Below are 12,209 nucleotides of genomic sequence, written 5' to 3' on the forward strand. Positions count from 1 at the left end.
CTAGCTGCTGGCCTATGCCACAGCCATAGCCACGCCAGATCCAAGCTGTATCTGTGACCTACACCACAGCTCACGGCTGTGCCGGAAACTTAACCCACTGAGCGAGGTCAGGGACTGAAACTGTGTCCTCATGGATGCTAGTCAGATTCGTTTCCACTGAGCCACGACGGAAACTCCAAAGATCTAGTGTTGCTGTGAGCTTCGGCCTAAGTCACAAATGAGGCTTTTATCTGGCGTTGCTGTAACTGTGGTATAGGCTGGCTGCTGCAGGTCTGATTCAACCCCTAGCCTGGGTACTTCCATGTGCTGCAGATGTGGCCCTTAGAAGGCAAAACAAGGAAAAAGAAAAAGAATTATCCCTACTTCCTGGCAGCAGCCAACCTAGAGCAAATCTCCCCTTTTTTGAATCCTACTAGAAAATCACCCAACACAAGCCCCAATCCTGAAATAAGTCCTTTCTAGTATGTGCTTACAGAGGTGCCCAGGCTGCATGCCCCGTGCTATGCTGTCTCCCTTGTTCAACCCCAAGTGCGCTCCTGGTGGTCTTTGGCCGGAAGGCATTGTCAGAAATGGAGGATCCACAGAGATTCAGCTGAAACCCTCACTAACTCAAACTAGGACCCTCAACTCTAGCAACAACATACACACCTGAGACCCCTTCTGTCTCTAACTGTTTGAGGTTGCAATCCTACCCATGGCTGGGAGGTAAGTTCTTGTTGAATTGGACTCTGACGTTTTGTTGAGACCCTTGAGTATTGGGATTATTTTGTTTTCTTTGGAATACGATCCCCTTCCGTTTTTAGATTATCCAGTCACATTTTTCCTTGGGAGAACTGTTTTCTGGCTTTCTCCACCTGCTCCTATGGTCTGCCCCCCTCTCTAGTGTTTTGGATTTTTTTTTTTTTTTTTTTTTTTTGGCCACACCTGTGGCATGTGGAGGTTCCCAGGCCAGGGATCCAACCCGCATCACAGTTGCTGCCACAGCTGTAGCAATGCCAGATTCTTAACCCACTGCGTCTCATGGGAACTTCCCCTGTCTAGTGTCTTGAATATAGTGTGTTACAAGAGGAAAAGTCTTCCTTTTTTTTTTTTTCTTTTTTTGTCTTTTTAGAGCTGCACCTGCAGGCATATGGAGGGTCCCAGGCTAGAGAGGTCCAATCAGAGTTGCAGCTGTCGGCCTATGCCAGAGTCACAGCAATGCCAGATCTGAGCCACATCCTCGACCTACACCATAGCTCACGACAATGTTGGATCCTTAACCCACTAAGCAAGGCCAGGGATCGAACCTGCAACCTCACGTTTCCGCTACACCAAGATGGGAACTCCAAGAGGAAAAGTCTTTAGAGAAAGGATGGGTGTGTAGCCCTAGATATTTGAGTACATCACAAACCTGTTATTTATTGCTCAATCTCTGGTGACTGAACACCACTCGTCCATCTAAGAAGCTGAGAATGCTAACCCCTTGAAACTCTTATCATTAGCCTGCTGGAGTATCATTTGTTATCAGAATTAACCAGATACGGAGTTCCCGTCGTGGCTCAGTGGAAATGAATCTGACTAGCATCCATGAGGACACAGGTTCGATCCCTGGCCTTGCTCAGTGGGTTGGGGATCCGGCATTGCCAGGATCTGTGATGTAAGTCACAGACGTGGCTCAGATCCTGCCTTGATGTGGCTGTGGTATAGGCCGGTGGCTGCGGCTCCAATCCAACCCCTAGCCTGGGAACTTTCATATGCTGCGGGTGCAGCCCTAAAAAGGCAAAAAAAAAAAAAAAAAAAAAAAAATTAACCAGATAAATCACTCTATCAGCCAAGGCACAATCAGTCTGTCCTACCCCCAGCCCTGCAGATTGTGGAATTCAAAAGTTGTCCTCAAACCAGTGTCCTTTGAATAAATTTTACCTCAGGTTACATTCCAAATATTTATAAGGACTTCTTCTTCAGTATTGTCTGTGTGCCTGAGAACGACTTTGTTTCATTTCTTCTGCCCAGATTCAGGTCATTTTTTTTCTGGCTCCTGATCAATGATGATTGGCCTTTGGCCAAGTTCTGGAGATACAAGGTTGCATAGCACATCTTTATGAACTCTTGTAACGCTTGTCTCAGCTAAAACTGGGCCAAATACCTGATTCCTTCATGTTTTCTCACAATTACAGTAACTTGTACCCTTATCTTGCTAATTGGCACAATTTTCACTAGGGACAGTTTATTTATTTATTTATTTTTGCCCTCCCCTCCCCCAGGGCAGCACCCGAGGCATATGGAGGTTCCTAGGCTAGGGGTCGAATCAGAGCTGTAGCTGCCAGTGTACACCACAGCCACAGCAACACGGGATCCAAGCTCACAGCAATGCCTGATCCCCAACCCACTGAGTGAGGTCAGGGATCAAACCCGCATCCTCATGGCTACTAGTCAGATTCGTTTCTGCTGCGCCATAATGGGAACTCCTCACTAGGGACAGTTTAGAAGTTTAGTGGCCATTTTGGGGAACTTAGGACAAGAAGAAGATTCTTTGAGAGAACAAAAGGAAACGAGATTGTCTTGGCTGTCAAAAAGAGATTCTTTTGTTTAACCTGGATAATATTTCATTTTCGTAACTAGAGATTAATAAATGCTGACTTTTTAATTGTATAGCTCTATTAAATTGTCGAGTGCCTAAGATTTTTTTTTTTTTTTTTGTGCCACCCCATGGCATATGCAGCTCCTGGGTCAGGGATCAGAGCTGAGCTGAAGCTGCAACCTAAGCCTGTGGCAACACCAGATCCTTAACCCACTGTGCCAGGCTATGTTTATACATTTTGTCTTTTGTCTTTTTAGGGCCACACCCGCAGCATATGGAGGTTCCCAGGCCAGGGGTGGAATCAGAGCTGTAGCCACTGGCCTATGCCACAGCAATGCCAGATCTGAGCTGCATCTGCCACCTACACCATAGCTCACAGCAATGCCAGATCCTTATCCCTGATATATTTTTAAAATTAGCTAAAATGTCACTCTTTTTGTCCATGTACATATGTCAAAATCTGGGGTTTTTTTGCATTTAAGCTATATTATCTTTCCTTGCAGAGGGAACATGGATTCGACTTTGAGAGTGATAATTCATATTTGTCTGAAGTAGCTCCCTCTCACTTTTTTTTTTTTTGCTGTCCATTTTCCTCTCTTGCAGAAGCTTTATTTTTTTCCAAATATTTTCATTTATTATAAATAAGGGAGCAGACTCTAGGCATTCAAAAACACATACAGTTTCAAAGCTACAATGTGATGAGACATTAACAGAGGAGAGGGAACACCAAGGTATTTGTGTCTGGGCCAGAGCAGCCACCCAGGGTCCCTTCCACCTTTGGTCCAGATGAGCCTTTGGCCCAGGTGTCCCCACTGCGGGGACAAACTGTGGACTTGGGTACAGGAGCTGGATAGCCCTTGAGGCTGGTGCTGGGGAAGCAGGGACTATCACACCAGACAGTTCCCCCTCTGGAAGTTTCTCTTTAGGACCCAGGGGTTTCAGCCTCACAGCAATTATTACACACATTTTGAAACAGAAAACAGGCAAAATGTTTAGCTCAGAATAGAACAAAAGCACTGCAGGGAGGACACCTGAATGTGTAGGTGGACAGAAGTCAGCCTGTGCACCTGTCGTGGGAGCCAGGGCAGCTGGAACCATGGGTAAATGTGGCCCTCCAGGTGGCCCCAGGAGGGATGCAAGAACAGTCAGGCAGACAGCATGCAGGGGAGGGTGGGGCCTGAGGTGTTTTTCAATTTTGTTTTTGTTTTTTTTGTTTGTATATTTTTTTGCATCTCAGGGCCACACCCACGGCATATGAAAGTTCCCAGGCTAGGGGTCCAATCAGAGCTACAGCTAGCTGCCAGCCTACACCACAGCCACAGCAACGTAGGATCTGAGCCGCATCTGTGATCTACACTACAGCTCACGGAAATGCCGGATCCTTAACCCACTGAGTGAGGCCAGGGATCAAACCCGCATCCTCATGGATCCTAGTCCGGCTTGTTAACCACTGAGCTGTGAAGGGAACTCCCTGGGGTGTTTTGATATCAGGAGGCCAGAGCAGGCTCTGGGAGCTATGAGTTGTCGATGAAAAGGTTGAAACCCGCCTCTTGCTGGCTCCCAAGCCTCATTTCACCCACTTGTCTGCATGATGGCTCTAATTCTTGGAAGACAAGCCTGGGGACAAGCCATGGCCTTGAGCAGTGGGTAGCATTCCTCAGAAACTCGAACATGTGTGCCTCCTGCCTGCAAAAATCTGTGCCATCCTAGCGTGAGAACCCCCACCTTGGCTTCCCCGGGCTGGTCTGGAAGAGAACCATTCTTTGAATTTTGTTTGAGATTTCAGGAAGCATCATTTCAAATAAGGAAGGGAACAAAGTATGGTCCCAGTAACTCTGGGAAGGACTGTTTCCCATCCCTTGTTGGCATGACAAGAAAGCTCAGGCACAGGAGTTCCCGTCGTGGCTCAGTGGTTAACGAATCTGATTAGGAACCGTGAGGTTGTGGGTTTGATCCTTGGCCTCGCTCAGTGGGTTAAGGATCCGGCATTGCCGTGAGCTGTGGTGTAGGTTCCAGACGAGGCTCAGACCCCGCATTGCTGTGGCTCTGGTGTAGGCTGGCAGCTACAGCTCCAATTAGACCCCTAGCCTAGGAACCTCCACATGCCGAGGGAGCAGCCCTAGAAAAGGCAAAAAGACAAAAAAAAAAAAAAAAAAAAAAAAAAAAAGAAAGCTCAGGTACAAACAGGACGCACACACCATGCACTGGAAGAAAAGAACTGCGCATAACCATTCACATAAACGACAGATCAAGTGGCAGCCAGAGATGCAAGGGTGTGTTCAAGGGGCTGCCTTTAGCAGGGTGGGGAGAGATGCAGGCCAGGTTGTAACGAGGCTGGCTGGCAGGGTAGGGCATGGCTACACCTCCAGCCACCATCTCGTGTTAGGCAGGGGGCCCCATAGGTTGGGCCAGGTTGAGTGGTGGGCATTGCATCAGGTGGTTGGGGGGTGCGGTGGGCATGGAGTGGTAGCCCTATTATGTTGGTCCAGGTTAGCTGGGGGTACCTTGGAGGTTGCAGGTAAGGGGTATGTACCACCGTGGTTGGCGGCACATCTTGGACAAATTGCAGCAGGAGCAGACGAAGCAGATGATGAGGGTGGCAACAGACAGCACAAAGATGGTCAGGCTGGCTACAGTCATTCTAAACCACCTCGAAGGGGTGGCAGCAGCAGCAGCAGCAGCAGCAACAGCAGGATCTGAGGCGCTGGGGCCATGGCTGGGTGGGCTGGCAGGTGCACTGATGGTCATGGTGTGGCCACAGCCTCAGTGCTGGAAAACTTTAAAGATGAACTAATTAAAAAATTATTTCATTGGCGTTCCCATCATGGCTCAGCGGTAACGCAAATCCCACTAGTATCCATGAGGACGAGGGTTCGATCCCTGGCCTTGCTCAGTGGGTTAAGGATCCGGTGTTGCCATGAGCTGTGGTGTAAGTCACAGACTTGGCCAGGATCCTGAGTTGCTGTGGCTGTGGTGTAGGCCAGCAGCTATGTAGCAGATTCAACCACTAGCCTGGGAACTGCCATATGCCACAGATATGGCAGCCCTAAAAAAATAAATAAATAAATTAATTAATTAAAAAAAATAAGAGTTTTCTTAATATGATCTTCCCTATCTTCCTGCTGTTACTTTTGATCCCCTGTGGTCTCCTTTTTCTGGTTAAGGGAAAAAATATGCTGGTGCATATTTCTCAGATTTTAGGTATTGCTCTGGGTTTAACTCATTCCTGGAACTGTTGTCTCCCCACCTAATCCTGCTGACAAGAAAAATGTAACAACTTCAAACACTTCAGAAGGGAGATATCGGGTTAAGGATCTGGGGTTGCTATGAGCTGTGGGGTAGGTCGCAGATGCAGCGTTGCTGTGGCTGTGGTGTAGCCGGCTGCTGTAGCTCCAGTTTGACCCCTAGGCTGGAAACCTCCATGTGCTGCGAGTGCAGCCCTAAAAAGCAAAAAAAAAAAAAAAAAGTGGATATCCTTCTACAAGTCCTGTCTGGTCTTAAGTTTTTCTCACATAATTAATTCTCAAGTTCAGTCTTATAAAACTTGAACCTGAACTAAATGCATCCACTGAGATCATTATATCTCTACTGGTAAGACCTAGATCCTCAGGAATGGGCACTAAGGTTGGGGCTCTCCTTGCTGCAATGGTCAGTTCATTCTCTTCTGAGAAACTGCAGCCTACTTGCAAGAACGGTGTCACTCCACTCAAGAATCTCTCCACCTCAAGAGTCCAAAAACTGGGTACTCCCAATACAACCTAAACTTCAGTGGGGTCCAACTTCTTCTTCTTTTTTTGTCGTTAGGGCCACACCCATGGCATATGGAAGTTCCCAGGCTAGGGGGTGAATCAGAGGCCGTTGGCCTACACTGCAGCCTCAGCAACGTGGGATCTGAGCCACGTCTGCGACCTATACCAGGGCTCACAGCAACACTGGATCAATCCTTAACCCATTGACCGAGGCCAGGGATTGAACCTGCGTCATCATGGATGCTAGTCAGATTCGTTTCCGCTGAGCCACAGCGGAAACTCCGGGGTCCAACTTCTTATGCAGACATCAGGCTTTTACCTGCCTGCTGCACACTAACTTGTGTATTCAGGGTAACTGGTAGGCGCTTTTCAGATTATTTTAAACTACCACTTCTCCAGAAATCTCCAAAATGAGGCAAGCTGTTCAAGAACAGGCTATTCAGGAAAATTCCCAGAAGGGATAACCTACTCCATTATCATGCTTCTCCGAGAGGGATGATACTACTGGAAAAAGTGATCCAGATCTTGCCTCTAACCTCAGCAGACATTATAAATGACAACTTCTGCTCAGAAGCCCAACAACCAATTTAAATTTAAATTCATTAACCAAGGGGAAATGTGTTCTTTAGCAAACACTTCTGGCTGCACCTATATAAATACAGGTCAAGTTGAACAGCCTGTGACGATGCTAAAAGAAAAAGTCACGCGAATCACTAAAAAAAAAGTTGACCAGTCTCACTGTGGCAGAGTGGGTTAATGAGCTGCCTTGTCTCTGTGGAGGCTCGGGTTTGATCTCTGGTGTGGTGCAGTGGGTTAAGGATCCATTGTTGCTACCGCTGTGGGGTAGGTTGCAGCTCTGGCTCAGATTCGATCCCTGGCCCAGAAACTTCCATATGCCAAGGATGCAGTCGAAAAAGAAAAAAAAAAAAAAGATAAGCTGGACTTTGGGTCATGTTTTCATTGCCTGGGTTTGATAATCTATGCTTCTGTCTTCAGGATCTGTTACAAGGATTAATAACCATTTTGTTTCTGGTAACTTCCTGTGAGGCAGTTGGCTGATGTTTTTAGCCAGAGTTTTAAATGCTACTGTGCAATCATTGTCGTGTCAGAGGATTTGAGAGTTCATTCTGCAAAAAAAAGGGAGACTAACCATAGTCTAACTATTGATGTTCTCCTGACAATCTCCTGATGAACAAAATGTTGGCAATAGTGAAGAGTTGGGTAGTAGACTAAAGTTCTAAGTCCTGATTCCATCTGCCCTTGGCCAAGAGGGAGGCAGAGAAAGAGAAATCACGCTATGACAACGTGGAGCTCGCCTGGTACCATCATGGAGGCTTTGGGGTTTGTAGAGCTAGTGTGACACTCACAGCGAGACTGTTGTTTTCTCTTGATAAACAATTTTACAGGGAGTTCCCTTTGTGGCTCAGTGGTTAACGAACCCGACTAGGATCCATGAGGATTCGGGTTCGATCCCTGGCCCTGCTCAGTGGGTTAAGGATCCGGTGTTGCTGTGAGCTCTGGTGTAGGTCGCAGATGCGGCTCAGACCTAGTGTTGCTGTGGCTGTGGTGTAGGCCAGCAGCTACAGCTCAGATTCCACCTTTAGCCTGGGAACTTCCATGTGCCGTGGGTGTGGCCCTAAAAAGCAAAAAACAACAACAAAAAAAACAAAAAAAACCCCACAATTTTACAGAGACAAGGCCACTCTGTCACTGTGATGGACCAAGACAGAAATAGGACCACCCTGTCATCAAGTCTAAACACAGTCAAAAACAAGAACATAATCCAGTGGGGGGAAAAAAATGTAATTGTAATGTATACATGTAAGGATAACCTGACCCCCTTGCTGTACAGTGGGAAAATAAAAAAATTATTAAAAATAAATAAATAAATAAAAATTAAAAAAACAAGAACATAATCCAAAGAGTAGAAATGACCATATATCTCCATTCTTACATATATAAATTTCTTCCATTTCTTTTTCAGTGATAGCTTTAGTCTTGTTCCTTTCTTCCCACCTTTTAGATTAAGGGTTTTAAGATACCCAGTCATAGAAATGTTCCCCACTTCTTCTTTTTTTTTGGTCTTTTTTAGGGCTACATCCATGGCATGTGGAAGTTCCCAGGCTAAGGGTCAAATCAGAGCTGTAGCTGCCGGCCTACACCACAGCCAAGCAACGCCAGATCGAGCTGCATCTGCGACCTACACCATAGCTCACGGCAATACCAGGTCCTTAACCCACTGAGCGAGGCCAGGGATCGAACCTGCAACCTCATGGATACTAGTCAGACTCCTTAACCACTGAGCCATGAGGGGAACTCCTATAAGTTTGTTCTTGATAGCCTTTGACAGGAGGGCATTGACACTAAAAATTGGATTTTTTTTTTTTTTTACAGAAAAATACTGATTTTTAAAAAATTGATGCGAAACAAATTTTCGACACGCTGACATCACACAAAACAGGTTTATGGGTTTTCTTTGGCCTGCGGGCTGCTCGTTTGTGTCCTTTCAGTGGGATGATCTCCCTTCTGATATGAAGGTTAATACTGCTATAAACAGTTAGCAGCTATTAAGGATGTAAGGTGAAATCAGGGATAGACATATCCCTGGTATATATGTATTTCACATATACTATTTATTTAATGTTCTTTTCTACTTCCGTCATTCGGAACTCTCTTAATTCTATTCATGCTGTGCCATCTGCAGAGGTGCCTGCTGCATCTTTGACTATAAATGAGGTCAGATCTGTATTTTATAGGAAGATGCTAATGTATACCTGTTCCTATCTCGCTGGGAGCCTGTAGCCATAGGAACTGTGATCAAGCAAACAATAGCACCTCCGGGATCCAATCCTTAGGGAGCAAAGTTCAACTGAATGACGGTGGCCTGACCACGGAGGAACCTGGAGGACCTTCCGGGCTTTTCAGCGTTGTGCCACCTCCTGACTTTCAGGTGGCTCTGGAGGAGAAGAAAGTGGAGCTGTCTCAGGTATGGGTGTCTTACTGGGAGCTGGGAGTTGGGCCAGGCAAAGAAAGGCGATGGGGAAGATTCTTCCAGGCCCATTTCTCCTGAGGAGGAAGCAGGAGAAGGGCCTTCTATGCCTGGTCCCGTGGTCTCTTGAGGGCATTGCTAGTTCTCTGAGTGTATGAACCGAGCCTTGAGAATAGAAGGATTCTGGCATCACTCAGAATGTTCGCTAAAATATCTTTAAGGACTCCTCCAGGCCTGGACTCATAGGAGCAAGGGACCCAATTCTATACTATCTGCTCTGGCATGTGAACGTGGGAAGGAACAGAAAAGGCTTTAAGCCAGATTATGGCATTTATACCCCATTAACTCATTTCCTTTTTTGTATCGCTGCCATTTCCCACACCATATATCTGTCACTCTATTCTCCAAAAAGCCCATGGACTCTTGCCTTCCTCGGATGCCTGAGTGAGCCCTGGGAATCCCTAAGCCCACCAAACCCCTGCCTTTCCCTTTTCCCCTGCTTCACGGGCCAAAGTTTCTGCCTCAGTTTCCCTACATAACAAAACCATTCCCCTAGGACTGGAGCTAAACCCCAACCCCTTGGCATCCCAGACTCCTCCAAACAGTGCTGGCTCTTGAGTTCAAGACAGTCTTCTTGGGAGTTCCTGTTGTGGTCCAGCAGAAACGAATCTGACTAGTAACCATGAGGTTGTTGCAGGCTCGATCCCTGGCCTCGCCCAGTGGATTAAGGATCCAGCGTTGCTGTGACCTGTGGTGTAGGTCACAGACGCGGCTCGGATCTGGTGTTGCTGTGGCTGTGGCGTAGGCCGGCAGCTGTAGCTCCTGATTCGATCCCTAGCCTGGGAACCTCCAGATGCTGCAGGTGTGGCCATAAAAAGCAAAAAAAAAAAAAAAAGGGGGCTTCTTGTGTTTATGATGTCGGGCTGGGCCTTGCTGTAGAAGAAATGGATTACTTGGAATATCCATTCTGCTATTTATTTATTTTTGGGGTTTTTTTTTTTTTTTTTTTTTTTTGCCTTTTCTAGGGCCGCTCCCACGGCATATGGAGATTCCCAGGCTAGGGGTCTAATCGGAGCTGTAGCTGCCGTCTTATACCAGAGCCACAGCAATGCAGGATCCGAGCCACGTCTGAGACCTACACCACAGCTCATGGCAACGCCTGATCCTTAACCCACTGAGAGAGATCAGGGATCAATCCCGCAATCTCATGGTTCCTAGTAGGGTTCATTCACCACTGAGCCACCATGATTGGAACCCCCATTCTGAATATAGCCACTCCAGGAACCTCTGACTGACTCTCATATAATAGATGGATCTCAAGACCTAAATCAAGGTGCTTTAGACACTGCCCAGTGGGCCATGGCTGCATCTTTCATGGAATGGTTCTGCGTCAAGGTTGGGTTCCCAGTCCAAGTCTCCAGTCCCATTCTTATCCCCTTTCTCCCTGTGAGAGAAAGAGAGAGAGAGAGAGAAGCAGACACTAAGGACAGAGGCTCCTAAAAAAGATGTGGTATGGCGTTCCTGCTGTGGCACAGTGGATTGATGATCCAGCTCATGGCATTGTGGGTTCAATCCCCAGTACAGTGAGTTAAGGATTCGGTATTGCCACAGCTGTGGCATAGGTTTCAGGCGCAACTCAGATTTGATCCCTGGCCCAGGAACTTTCATATGCCATGGGTACGGCCAAAAAAGGAAAATAAAAAGATATGACCCTTTTCTATTGAGGCATAATGGAGGGTGGAGTCCTTCTCCATCCTTGCCCACTATGCACCACTGAGGCTTCTTACTGCTTTTTAAAAAATAAGATTATTTGTTAGACTTTTTTTTTCTTTTGGCTGCCCTGTGCCATATGGAGTTCCCAGGTCGAGGCTCAGATCCCAGCCACAGTTGCAAACTAAGCCCCAGCTGCAGCAGCACCAGATCCTTTAACCCACTGTGCCAGGCCAGGGATCAAAACTGCATCCTGGCACTGCAGAGACACTGCCAATCCCATTGCACCACAGCGGGAACTCTGGCTTCTTTTATCATAAAAAAATTTAGAATTATTACTGGAAAGATAATACACATGATAGAAATTCAAACAGATGGAGTTCCCATCTTGGCTCGGTGGAAACAAATCTGACTAGCATCCATGAGGACGCAGGTACGATCCCTGGCCTTGCTCAGTGGGTTAAGGATCTGGCAGTGCTGTGAGCTGTGGTGTAGGTCACAGACACGTCTCAGATCTGGCGTTGACGTGGCTGTGGTGTAGGCCGGCAGCTGGAGCTCCAATTCGACCCCTAGCCTGGGAACCTCCATATGACACATACACAGAGAATGTAGAAATAAATCAGATGAATCCTGAACCTTGCCCTCATAATCTAGACACACAAACTGTAATATTATCTGGAAAATGTAACAATGATACAAGGTACAAAGACAGCACAAAGAAGGGAGAGGTTGGCGTTCTCTTGTGGTGCAGTGGGTTAAGGATTCAGTGTTGTCACTGCAATAGCTGTTGTGGTATATGTTCGATCCCTGGCCTGGGAACTTCCGCATGCAGTGGGTGTGGCAAAAAAAGGATGGGGCTGATTTTATGTTTGGGAGCAAGTGAGGATTATTCACAGCTGGGGAAAACTTTGTGAAGAACGTGATATATGGGAGTTCCTGTCATGACAAACAAATCCGACTAGTATCCACGATGACGCAGGTTCAATCCCTGGCCTCACTCAGTGGGTTAAGGATCTGGCTCAATCCCTGGCCTCACTCAGTGGGTTAAGGATCCTGCATTGCCATGAGCTATGGTGTAGGTCACAGACGCAGCTCGGATCTGGCATTGCTGTGGCTGTGGCTGTGGACATCAGCTGTAGCTCAATTCAACCCCTAGCCTGGGAACCTCTATGTGCCACAGGTGCAGCCCTAAAAACCAAAA

The sequence above is a fragment of the Sus scrofa genome, chromosome 3 (assembly GCF_054392235.1).
Source record: "Sus scrofa isolate SSC_HxYL_T2T_F1_AM1 chromosome 3, Sscrofa_HxYL_maternal_Yorkshire_Landrace_v2.0, whole genome shotgun sequence".
Classification (NCBI taxonomy): Eukaryota; Metazoa; Chordata; class Mammalia; order Artiodactyla; family Suidae; genus Sus; species Sus scrofa.